This window comes from Orbicella faveolata, unplaced genomic scaffold, assembly GCF_042242905.1.
Source record: "Orbicella faveolata isolate gen_17 unplaced genomic scaffold, um_ofav_v1 contig_36, whole genome shotgun sequence".
Classification (NCBI taxonomy): domain Eukaryota; kingdom Metazoa; phylum Cnidaria; class Anthozoa; order Scleractinia; family Merulinidae; genus Orbicella; species Orbicella faveolata.
In genome coordinates this window covers 10,239,079-10,251,312 of record NW_028301565.1, presented here as the reverse complement: position 1 = coordinate 10,251,312, position 12,234 = coordinate 10,239,079, and the positions used below count along the sequence as shown (strand labels likewise).

General features: G+C 38.8%; 1 pseudogene; it reads right to left on the bottom strand.

Annotated features, from left to right (window-relative positions):
- Nucleotides 1–9,088: 9,088 nt before the first annotated feature.
- On the bottom strand, nt 9,089–11,296 carry LOC149102253 (uncharacterized; annotated as a pseudogene).
- Between the last annotated feature and the right edge of the window lie 938 nt (nt 11,297–12,234).

Genomic DNA, 12,234 nt, shown 5'->3' with positions numbered 1-12,234 from the left:
TAATGGAAAATAGATGACCAATACACGAAGATTTCCTAGACTTTGGAGTGCCTTTTCAAAGGATCATTACAAGTCGTTTCCTCGCCTTTTCATACTTCGTTTATTTGGATTTCATATGTAAAAATTGTCGCAGCAAAAGTGATAAAAGAAAATTAATCATAGGCATAATGTAATAATCGTATTTTTCTGGGGTCGGTAAGACAAAGAAGTGCTGCAAATAAACTAAGGTTTTTACTGTTTGCCGCATAACACACCAATTTGAGGAAGACATCTTCTCTGATAAAACCTTTCCACGCACTATAATGTAGCTTTAATATTCAGTACTAGTGTTGTGTGCACTTCTTTGCCTCGCATAATATTAATTTCCGTGTAAACATTTAGTATCGCTCCCGAGCTGAGAAATTAATCGTGACTTTGTATTGCCTGACATTGAGCCGAAATTTCGTGCTGTGAAGCGAATGAAAGTCAACACCTGTCTGAATTGTAAATAGATCAAAAATTTGAATAATAACCTGCCACCGGCGCAGAAACGTAGATTTAGGATTGATGAATTACGGCGATGATCAGGGCTGGTTAACGGAGGTAGGAAAAAGTAGCTATTAGGCCTTCCGAATGTTCTCTTCTCCAGTAAACCTGGAGGTGAATGCGAATCCAAAGCTCTAATAGGAAAGATTAAATGAACGGAAAAAGAAAAGAAAAAAAAAAGGTAACAGAAGAGGACGAAAATAGGAATTCGAGTAAATAGGAAAAATAAATATACTTAGAACATATGCAAAATTATAACCAGCATCTGAATTTTTATATTTTTTTGAATGGTCATGGTCGATGCTTTCCCACTGTTCCCCTGTAATCTGCAGTTGCCTAAAACCCCCAAAACTTGTATCGGCCCACCGCGCTTAATGCGCTATCGTTAAACCCCCTTTTTGGCGTCATGGGCGACTAAGCTAAAACAGCCTTTATCTTTTGAAAACATCTTGCGGTAAATAAAAACTGCGTTCTTAGCAAAAAATCTTTGTGGAAACCTCTGTCAGAATAACACATGTGTTCTTTTGCGATCAGTTGGAGTTCGTACGCGATATAAATGATTTCCAGATAATTATGTTAATATAACACGTCTAGAATTGTGCCTTCTTGCTGTCGTCTTGAGGAACCTGTAGAAAATGGGCGCCTTTCTGCCATGTAACGGTCAACAGAAAAATCAAGAAATTAGAGTAAAGAAAGAGACGCGATCCAGCCAATCTTTTTTAATCTTTTTCTTTTTTAATCTACGATTATAAATATTTCGCTTTGGCTTGATGAGTATCAACAACATGCCTTTCTTTGTAGGTCTGACCAGTATTATTTTGTTTTTACTAAGCAGTGTGTGAGAGCCCCGGTATGACTTACAAGGATAAAAGAACACTAGCATGCATGATTTTTTAAACGTATACGGACAACTAATAGTCTGCTTTGTGAAACATCCCTAACCGATTTCTTGCTGGATGGGAAACCTTGCCTACTTGCCGTCAATTACATTACTGGCTGACCAAAACCAAAATTTGGTGTATTTTTATAAGTTGCATCTGCTAGCTCATTTACGAAGAGAGTTTTTTAAGACGGAATCCCCCAGAAGTTCGAGTAACAAGTGGACAAAAACTTTATACCAAGATTATTTACATCGTATTGCAAACTTCTGTAATACTGTTTTAAAGATCTTCTCAAAAAATATCATTTCTAGCAACATCAAACGTCGAAAACAAATGTTGAACTTTCGTATGAAACACTTCAGAAAGTACCGGTGAAATGAAACTGATCATGAAATTGTACCTGTGTCTGCACAATTTCTCTAAACTTTGAAATTTATTTTCTCTCATTCCCATGGGAAATTGTTATTCGGTGTTACGGCAGGCAACTATTTATATCTTTAACTTTAAGAAAATGTGAAAAGGATCGTAAAATACTTAAAATTATTCTGGTACCAGATTTTTGTCCACTAAAAAACTGAAATTGCTCAATTTTCTATCGGATTTCGTTTTAAGTTTGTGGGTAAAAGTTGGACTGAAACTAACAGTTTAAATCTCACTCCGGTTTCTTCCACCCGAATGTCGCTCCGATGGGGTGTTTGTCGACCTCAGATTGCCATCAAACAGCAGTTTGCTGGATTTATCCCAACAATTTTCCAATAATAGTCACATTCTCACGGCGGCGGAGAACCATTCTAAAAGGTTTGGAATACTTATTGGAAAATTCGGATTAAATCCTTTAAGGCGAACAATATGGGCCTGCGTGGCTCGAGCTCTTTTTGACCCCTAAAGGATACCACGTTAAAATGGACGTGAGAGGGTCTTTTTTTATTTTTTCTTCAAGTGTAACTCATAAAGATACCTTGACGGCTACAAATAGAAGCGTCTTGCCCCTAAGTGAGTTCTAACTCCGTGACTTAAAGCCTCAAGCGGGGGCGGAGAGGGACACTGCCTAAACTCGACAACTGTAAACTTGCATTGACACAAAGAAAACAGATATAGAGTTACCTACTCGACCACCACACGTACGCCTTGTAATCGTCAGCAAAATTTATGGCTACATTACGTCTACAATTTTATTGTAATTTTTTTTTCGCTGATAATGCGTGTGAAAACCACGTCGACGATGTCACATAGTATCCTCAGTTTTTTATATCTTTCATGTAAACCAAATAACCGCCTCCATAGATCAAATTTAGAAAATTTAGAAAATCATGCCAAATTTAGAAAATATACAAAGTTCCATATCTGTTGGAAAATATGGAAATCAAAAATTAAACTGGTCAATTTTTACAAAATGACTGAAATGTATGCCATGCCAGAGGGCAAGCGCTTGTAACAGATTAATATGAAACACCGTATATTTTTTTTATTCGGCCTGATAAATCGAGCGGTGAGACTTATTTTATCTGGAATGATATAAAAAAAAAAATCGGACGATTGTGAGTTCGTAGACGCCGAAAACTGAGCTCAGTTTGCGAAGGAGGTCTAAATAACAATAGGAATTCCAAAAGCAATTTATAGTTTTGGAATCTTAGTTTAAGCCATATCTGATGCTAAACTGGCTTTGCTCTGTTTAAAAACTTTTGCGCTTTCTCTATCTCGTTGAAAAGCTAATCGTGAATAGTCGTCTGAGCAGTTCTGTCTCAGATCATCTTATCCCTTGAAAGTTAATAGCAATTCACGCATGCTGAGTCTACTTTCCTCCGCATGTTAGCTAAATATGTCGTAACAAAGGAAATTATGTAAAAGAAAAAAAGCTTAATTTTTATCATTTTTTTAAGTGTGTAATGTTCTCGGTTTTTCCGATTAGGAATTTTTAATCAAAATGATCCATGTTAGCTGCAGTTTGTCCATTTTCTATGTAATTGGCTTTATTTGAAATTTTTAATCAGGGAAAACCATACTGACTTTCGGCGCGCATAATTGTTGATAATTGCCCTATCGAGACCAGCTTTTGTGGCAGGCCTCATAATCAGTTACATTTAATTTTCTAGGAGCGTTAAATTGAATCTGTTCTCACGACAAATTAATTGAAAGTAGAAACTAAAAATTACATTGAAAGCTGATGGAAGAATTGGAGGAACACTTACATGCCTGCCTCTTTTTGGCAAGATCAGTAGAAATCGTTTTATTTCGTCTAGGTAGGCTATTTGTTTTCATGTCACAAATTGCTCCTGCAACTCAAACATAGAGTAACAAAAGATGAAAAGGGAAGATATTTCGTATAATTGAACAATATTTAGTCGGTCTAACAAAGGAATCAGTGGATTAATTTGAATTTTGATCTGCAATGTGTTCTTTACCGCAAAAGTAGCTAGGAAAATTGTGCGTTTACCAGCTTCTTTATATTACTTCCACAGATGATATAAATTCGGTTAAATGTTTAGTTACTAATGTTTCGAATCAAGACAAAATGTTCACGCGGGAACGGTATTCATGACAAGTTCAATCTTTTCAGACGTAATTCGTTCATTTGATTCACCGCGCGTACGTGCTGTAACGTGAGACCTGAAGGCAAACCGGAGATCGACCTTGGTCGACTTGGTCAACTTTGAATAATATTCAGAATATGATCTGAATTTTCGTCCGACATTGAGTACACAATGTCCGGTTGAACGTGAGGGATTAACATCTAAGGTAATTATGGTTTGTTTAATTAGTAATAGTAATTGGACCGAGTGGACTACAATTCAGGGGGTAATCGCGCGAGTAATTTCAAAATCGGATGAGCGCGAAGCGCGAGTTCGATTTGTAATTACGAGCACGATTACTCCCTGAATTGTACGACACGAGGTCGATCCAATTACTAATTAATCGTATCGATAACAAAATTTGGGAATTTAAAATGTCTTTTGAGAATTTCGTTTGAACGAAAACGTCTGTGAAAAGATTGCGAAGGAAGCCATAAAGCATGCGTGATTGACGTGCGAATCACATGGGTATCCAATTACAAAAGGTTCAAATTGGATACCTGTTATTAGACACCCACGTGATCGTGCGCAGATTACGTGACAAATAGGCACGTGGAGAACCAATCACGATCGAGAATTCTGTTATAGATACGATTAAATATTTTATCGCACAAGCGATAAAAGGGTGGGAAAATCTACGTAACGCTCCATTCGCACGTTTCATAAATCGAACTGGCAAGAACTGAGAAAGTCATAGTAACACCAACTAAACATGAAGTCAACTCTCAAGTTAACTTTTAAGGTGTGAATAAAACCTTCAGATGTGACCATTTTACCGTGATATGAATCTTTGATTTTACTCAGTCTCATGCAATTACCCAAACAAATCATGCATCTCGAGGACAAACAAAATCCGAAGTTCCTTATATCCCGGCTTAAGTGATTCTGTATTAGCTTTAAAATTCTATTAAACAGAGTTATACCAAACAATCCAAAATGTAGAACTTGGGAATGGGAAAACACGTTTGAAGACTAATTTTAATGCTTTGAAAAGCATTTTGCATTACTTATAAATAAATGCTTTACCTTACCTTTCAATCAATCAATCAATCAATCAATCAATCAATCAATCAATCAATCAATCGATCGATCAATTAATTAATTATAATGCGTGGTTCTTACCCGACAGCCCCATTCTTGTCCCGTCTGTTTATTGTCAAGATAATTAAATTTTCGGGGCTCTAGACCGGGAGCCATCTTTCTGTCAAGAGATGGGTTGCGTGTTTCTAGGTCTTCCTTTTCAAATCGGTTTTCCATGGCTTGTCACTTGTGCGGCTTAGACCCTGCCCGTTATAAGGGTCACAGTTTTCGAAGCGGCGCAGCCTCATATGCAGCGGACCGGGGTTTTTCTGATGTTCAAATTCGAATGCTGGGTCGTTGGAAGTCGCGATACGCAAGGGTACTCAGACTCGGTTCCTGATCGTTTTAGGCCAGCATTTTATTTTTCTTGCATTTCAGTTTCCTGTTAGGCATTCGGCTTTCTGCTTAAACTTTGTGTCTCAAAATTTCCTGTCCCCAAGAATTCTTCTAAAAAAGGTATTCCATTGTTATTTTGTTCCTCCTGCGAGTCAGCTGGGTGGGTCATGCTTGCGTGGGCAGGTGCCCCGCCTGCTTGGCTGAAAGGCTTTTACTTAATTTTGTCCTATTTTCTGATTCAGTTTGCATGGGCGGCTATCTCCGGGTTAATCACGATTACTATTTTCGGGGTTGACTTGGTGTGACTAGTCTGCATAGCGGTATTGTTTTGGACCCCCAAGTATGCTATGTTTGCAGGGGCGTCTGGCCTACATGGGTAGCTCAGATGATGCGCTAAAAAATAATTTTCCTAATTCTGATACAGTTTGCACGGGCGACTGTGTCATAGATTGGCAGTTTTGGTTCTAGGCTGCCTTGGTGTGACAGGTCTGAATGGGCACCTGTCCCACCTTGATTTGCAGCCATCATAGTAATTTATGTTGGGTTTTGGAGATGTGCACTCCTGCCGCTTGACATTTCATGACCTATGACGTAACCACTGTAAACGGGTTTACTATTTGACCGGAAGTACGCCTGTTTTTCAGCACAAGCGCAAATTTTCATTTGCTCGTTTGCTCAGAAGTCTCAGAAGTGACTGAGAAGACGTTAAATGCAAGTCAAATATATTTTGGGTTCTTGTTTTTGAAAGTATTCTAATGCATTGTCTAATGCATTGTTGAATTAAAAAAATTAGCGTTTCGCATTTCTCTCCCGCCTCCCGCCCTCTTAGAACTCCCGCTTCCCGCCCTTTCCTCTCCCGCCTCCCGTACCCCTCTCGCCCCCTATTCTCCCGGGCTCCCGCCCCCCTGTCCTCCTCCACTTTATTGTTGCTCAGTAAACAGAGCTCAGGCGAGGAAGCATTTATAGGGCTATGTTGTTGGCAGAGAGAGAAAGGTATAAATAATTAACTAAGAGACCAATTTCGATGCATCAAAATTCAGCCTAATACAATATATAACTGAAAAAGTTATCAATTCAAGTTGTAATACAGAACGTCGGTTTGATTTAATTACCAGATAAAAACATAACAGCAACGCTAGCTGCTGATGTGGGCGTGTCTAAAAATTAAAAAAAAAAATTATAAAAAAAAACCTAGCTAAAATACTAACCAAAAGCTGTTTGCAAAGAAGGGAACTATTGATTACAAAAAATAGCACAAGTTCGGCAAACTATAGAACAATACACTGTAACTCAAAAAGATCTGTTTTAGACACAAAAATGGGGCCGTTTCGGTGAGTAAAATACAGTACTGTTTTTGGGTCTGATTTAGCCCATTTGGAATAGAGTTTTTTTGGCTCCAGTAAACAGGGCAGAAATAGCCCTGTATAATTAAGGTAGTCGAAACGAAGACACAGAAGAGCTATTTCAGAAAAATGGGGGGTAACTTTGGTTTTTGAAGGGGTTGAATTGGTGCTTTTGGATGGTTAAATTAGCCCTTCTCGAGCCGTTTCATGCCTCCAAAAAGGAAGAAAATTGGCCCATATTTTGTGGCCAATTTAGCCCAATTAATGTTCAAAACAAATGTACTCTAAATGACTTAATTAGCACCATTCTGTCTGAAACAACATTCTTTTTGAGCTGTTTTGCACCTTAATTATTTGAAATAGTCCTCTTACAAGGACAAAAATGGATATTAACATTGTTAAACTGGCCCCATTTGAGCCATTTAAAACCTGTATAAAGGGGAAACAATGGCCACAATGGGAGACTGATTTAGCCCATATAATGCCAAATTGAATGCACTTTTCAGGGCTGAATCACCACCAATGTTGTCTAAAGGACTCTTCACTTTAGATCTGCTTTAGACTCAACAGAGTCTAAAACAGCTATTGGAGGGCTAAAATCAACTACCACCTACCCTAGAATGATTCTAATTTTGTGGTTGATTTACACTTATCATGACACCGTAGTCAGCTAAAATAAAAAAAAAAGTTTAAACTATCTAAGAACCACGACAGGCATATATACACAGTAGACACGTTTTGTGAACAAAATAAAAATATTTTATTTTCTCACTAACATTGTTGGTAAACTAAACAGAACACAAAATGACTGTGGATAAAACAGCTATTGAAAGACTCTATTCACTGCCAGCATGCCATACGTTTCTGTGCAAAAATTGCAATTTATATATGCTAAAGTTTGAATCGGACCTTTATGAGACTTGCTTGATAGATTATATTTATCTCCTTAACTTCAGTAATATACAAGTGATTACAACTCAGAAAAGAGGGTGTTGACGCTCACCAAAGTGTGGCCTCTGCCAATGCCCTTTAATGCCTACTCTGAGAAAGACAATATGGCTTTGCTGTCTTTATATACCATGTTAAAGGGGAAGTATCATGGGGAATTTGATCTAACTGGGTCAAAATTGTGCTATAATGCCTTTACTTAGTAACAAAACGTTACCAGAACACCAAGAGAAGGAAATCGACTGAAAGAGTGACAAAGCATGAGTTGTTATAGCACATAATTGGAGAAAAAATGTGAGAACTTGAAAAACATTAGCCTAAGATTTTTCAAGTTGTAATCCATTCTGACTTAGTCAATCTATGGTCAAAGACACGCGGCAACAATTTTAATACTCTAGGGAGGTTATTATAACAAAAGTTAGCCATTGCTTTCAGGTTCCTGTTAAACGGTTTTTGGGTTATGAAATCACCCCAAATCCTGTGATACTTCACCCTTAAATATGTAAAATGATGACAGCAAAGTCACGATGCTGTCCACAATGCTCTGGTGTGGAATACTACACAACACTATTCTTTCACACACGATAAAAAGTTTGTCTAGTCAAACCCTTTTACAATGGCAGAAATTTGTTGTTGCACAGACATGACAGGGAGCATCAACAACTGAAACAGTTCTCTTTAAAACTGAAGTGATGTGTTGTTTTTAGATAAAGCTGATTGATTGATTGATTGATCATGTCAATTGATTTACAAATCAGAAATGTCATTAAATAGGGTGTTGATGCTCAGCAAGGTGTGAGCTCTGCCAATCCCCATTAAAGCCTGCTCTAAGAAAGACAATATGGCTTTGCTGTCTTTATATACCATGTTAAATATATAAAATGGTGACAGCAAAGCCACAATGCTGTCCACGATGCTCTGATGTGGAATAGTGCACAACACTGTTCCTTCACACACTATATAAAGTTTGTCAAGGTTAAACCGCTCTCCAATTCCAACAATTTGTGGTTGCACAAACATGGCAGGGAGCATCAACAACTGAAGCAGTTCTCTTTAAAATTGAAGTGATGTGTTGTTTTTAGATAAAGCTGATTGATTGATTGATCATGTCGATTGATTTACAAATCAGAAATGTCATTAAATAGGGTGTTGACGCTCAGCAAGGTGTGGCCTCTGCCAATCCCCATTAAAGCCTGCTCTAAGAAAGACAATATGGCTTTGCTGTCCTTATATACCATGTTAAATATATAAAATGATGACAGCAAAGCCACAATGCTGTCCACGATGCTCTGATGTGGAATAGTACACAACACTGTTCCTTCACACACTACATAAAGTTTGTCAAGGTCAAACCCCTCTCCAATCCCAACAATTTGTGGTTGCACAAATATGGTTAGTTCATGAGCAGCAGTTCTCTGTAATAATAAAAATAAAAAAAAAAAAAAAAAAACAAGCAAACAAAGGTGAGTCACCTTACTACATATAATTTACCAAATTAAACTACATGTAAAATACTTACATATTTGTATAACATAATGACGAAATATTGGAAGCCGAATATAGAGATAGTGATGGTTGCTGGGTCATTGATATCTATCGCTGTTAAAGACCCTCACATGGCATAGTTACAGACATTTTATTTAGTTTGTTTGCCACAGGCTATTACTCTATCCAATGTCCAAATAAAATACTTACTACTATTTGCCTAGCTGTTGGCAAGTTTACTAAAGACTTATCTTTTTATTTTTTTCAGTGAAGACTCTTGGTAATGACTAAATTGCCGATAATCAATAATTCTCGGTTTTAGTTTTATCAGATATAAGGCCCTTTAGGAACTTGACGTTTTACAATGTTTTAGCTCAGCAGGGTTCTTTGTTTTGTAATAGAGCACATTTCAATTTCCAAGCTTTTGCGTTGCATGACTAGTTAAATGGCGGCCCGAAAAGGCTGTTGTGTAGGTCCAAAAATGAGTTATTGCTTTAGTTTTTGCTAACTGAATAGTTCTTGCACTAGAAGAAGTATATTTAATTTCAACGTGTTGGAGCTCTAGAGTAATAACTTATTTCTTCCCAGAAAAGAGGTTGACAGTATACTTCAGAATAAAGCTAAATTTGCACACACACCTGATAGATAATCTCGACCAAAGTAACGCATGGCAAGGAAAAAAAAAATAGAAATTGATTATTTGGAGCATTGCTTCTACTGGTAAGTAGAAGCAATGTACTGGTAAGTACCAATCGCCCTGTGCCTTAATAAATTCGGTGGGAGCGCCGCAATTGAAAGCAAAAGTGGCGCCGCCCTGGCGAAAAACTGCCAGATGAAAAATTGGACGGGTTAAGACCCACAGCGGCGACACAAGATTTTAAGAACCGATTGAAATGAGCGGCGAGTAAAGGCTTAAGCGAACCACAGTGATTGACAACGAACAAGGGCGAACTAGCCTGGCTAGGTACTGCGCGAAAATAACTCTGAAGTGCTGTGACTGGACACAATACGGAATTGGGGATGAACGGTAAAGGGATTTCTAGAGCACGCTGTTTAAATTGAATAGTTTTGGTCCTATACACCCTAAGAACCGCTCTTGACGCAGTGAAAGAAACATCTTCGCGCTTAAGGAAATAAGCGTTGTCGGACTGACAGGAAGCTAAAGTGCAAGGTACTAAATTAGAAATTCTAAGAAAGGAAAAAAAGGCAACTAGGAAAGCCGCATGCATGCAAATATGCAATCGAGAGGACCAATCAAAATGATGAAATACATTCAGAAGAATATCAACAGTCACCGGATGAGTGAAATGTACTGAATCACCCATAACACGACGGAGAGCCCGCTGCGTAAGAAAAGCATCATAGTCATGCATAAAGGAGAAATCAGCTCCTAGTGACCTGTTGATATGCCTAAGAATATTGATGTAGTTAATTAAAGAACGATAACAAGATAACGATTTCGACAGGAAAGCTAAATATGCTAAAAAAAGTCTGCTTTGAAACAGGAAACGGGATTAAAGCAAAGGGATCACAAAATAAAAGATAAGCGTTCAATTGAGTTCTCATGTTCCTCTTGGTTGACTCTTGAAATGCAAAGAACTGAATCTTGCAAGCATAGTCCAACAGTGGGGCAGCACTCTCTGCAAAACAAAGAACAGTGGATAGTTCCATGAGCCCAGCTACTCGACTGCGAACAGAAACAAACTGTCTGGCACGGTGCATTCTGTAAGGGATAAATCTGCAGCCAGTGAGTGGAATTGGGAACAAAAATTGCCTGTGTGGAATCTACTGAGCGAGTCAGCTAACCAGTTGTCGCACCCGCGAACCGAACGCACACTGAGCTGGATGTTATGCAAAGCAAGGAGCAGCCAGAGTTCTCGTAAGCAGCGCTGCATGAAAACATTAGACGAGTGTTGAGAGTATGACTGAAACGCAGGTAGCATTATCGGTTAGAAGCTCTACTCCAAGACCTTGAAGCTTGCGCGTCCACAGATTGATAGAAACGACGATAGTGAGCAGCTCTAATTCGTTGAGGCTATCTTTAAAACGAGGAACGGGGAATCGGGGAATCGGGGAATCGGGGAATCGGGGAATCGGGGAATCGGGGAATCGGGGAATCGGGGAATCGGGGAATCGGGGAATCGGGGAATCGGGGAATCGGGGAATCGGGGAATCGGGGAATCGGGGAATCGGGGAATCGGGGAATCGGGGAATCGGGGAATCGGGGAATCGGGGAATCGGGGAATCGGGGAATCGGGGAATCGGGGAATCGGGGAATCGGGGAATCGGGGAATCGGGGAATCGGGGAATCGGGGAATGGGAATGGGAATGGGAATGGGAACGGGGAACGGGGAACGGGGAACGGGGAACGGGGAACGGGGAACGGGGAACGGGGAATCTTTAAACTGGGGAATCTTTAAAAGCGGGAATCTTTAAAATGGGGAATCTTTAAAAGCGGGAATCTTTAAAATGGGGAATCTTTAAAAGCGGGAATCTTTAAAATGGGGAATCTTTAAAAGCGGGGATCTTTAAAATGAGGAATCTTTAAAAGCGGGAATCTTTAAAACGGGGAATCTTTAAAAGCGGGAATCCTTAAAACGGGGAATCTTTAAAAGCGGGAATCTTTAAAATGGGGAATCTTTAAAAGCGGAATCTTTAAAATGGGGAATCTTTAAAAGCGGGAATCTTTAAAATGAGGAATCTTTAAAAGCGGGAATCTTTAAAATGTGGAATTTTTAAAAGCGGGAATCTTTAAAACGGGGAATCTTTAAAAGCGAGAATCTTTAAAACGGGGAATCTTTAAAAGCGGGAATCTTTAAAACGGGGAATCTTTAAAAGCGGGAATCTTTAAAATGGGGAATCTTTAAAAGCGGGAATCTTTAAAACGGGGAATCTTTAAAACGGGGAATAGTTAATAGCGTTAATCTTCACTTAGAAGTGAACGAGAATCTCTCAGTTTCCCACCGGAAGCCATTTATTCTGTGACATGTATCAACTCAACAGGTACAGAGACAGTTATGGTATTTATTCATTGTAATTATATTGCACGCTATTAAAGCACATCGG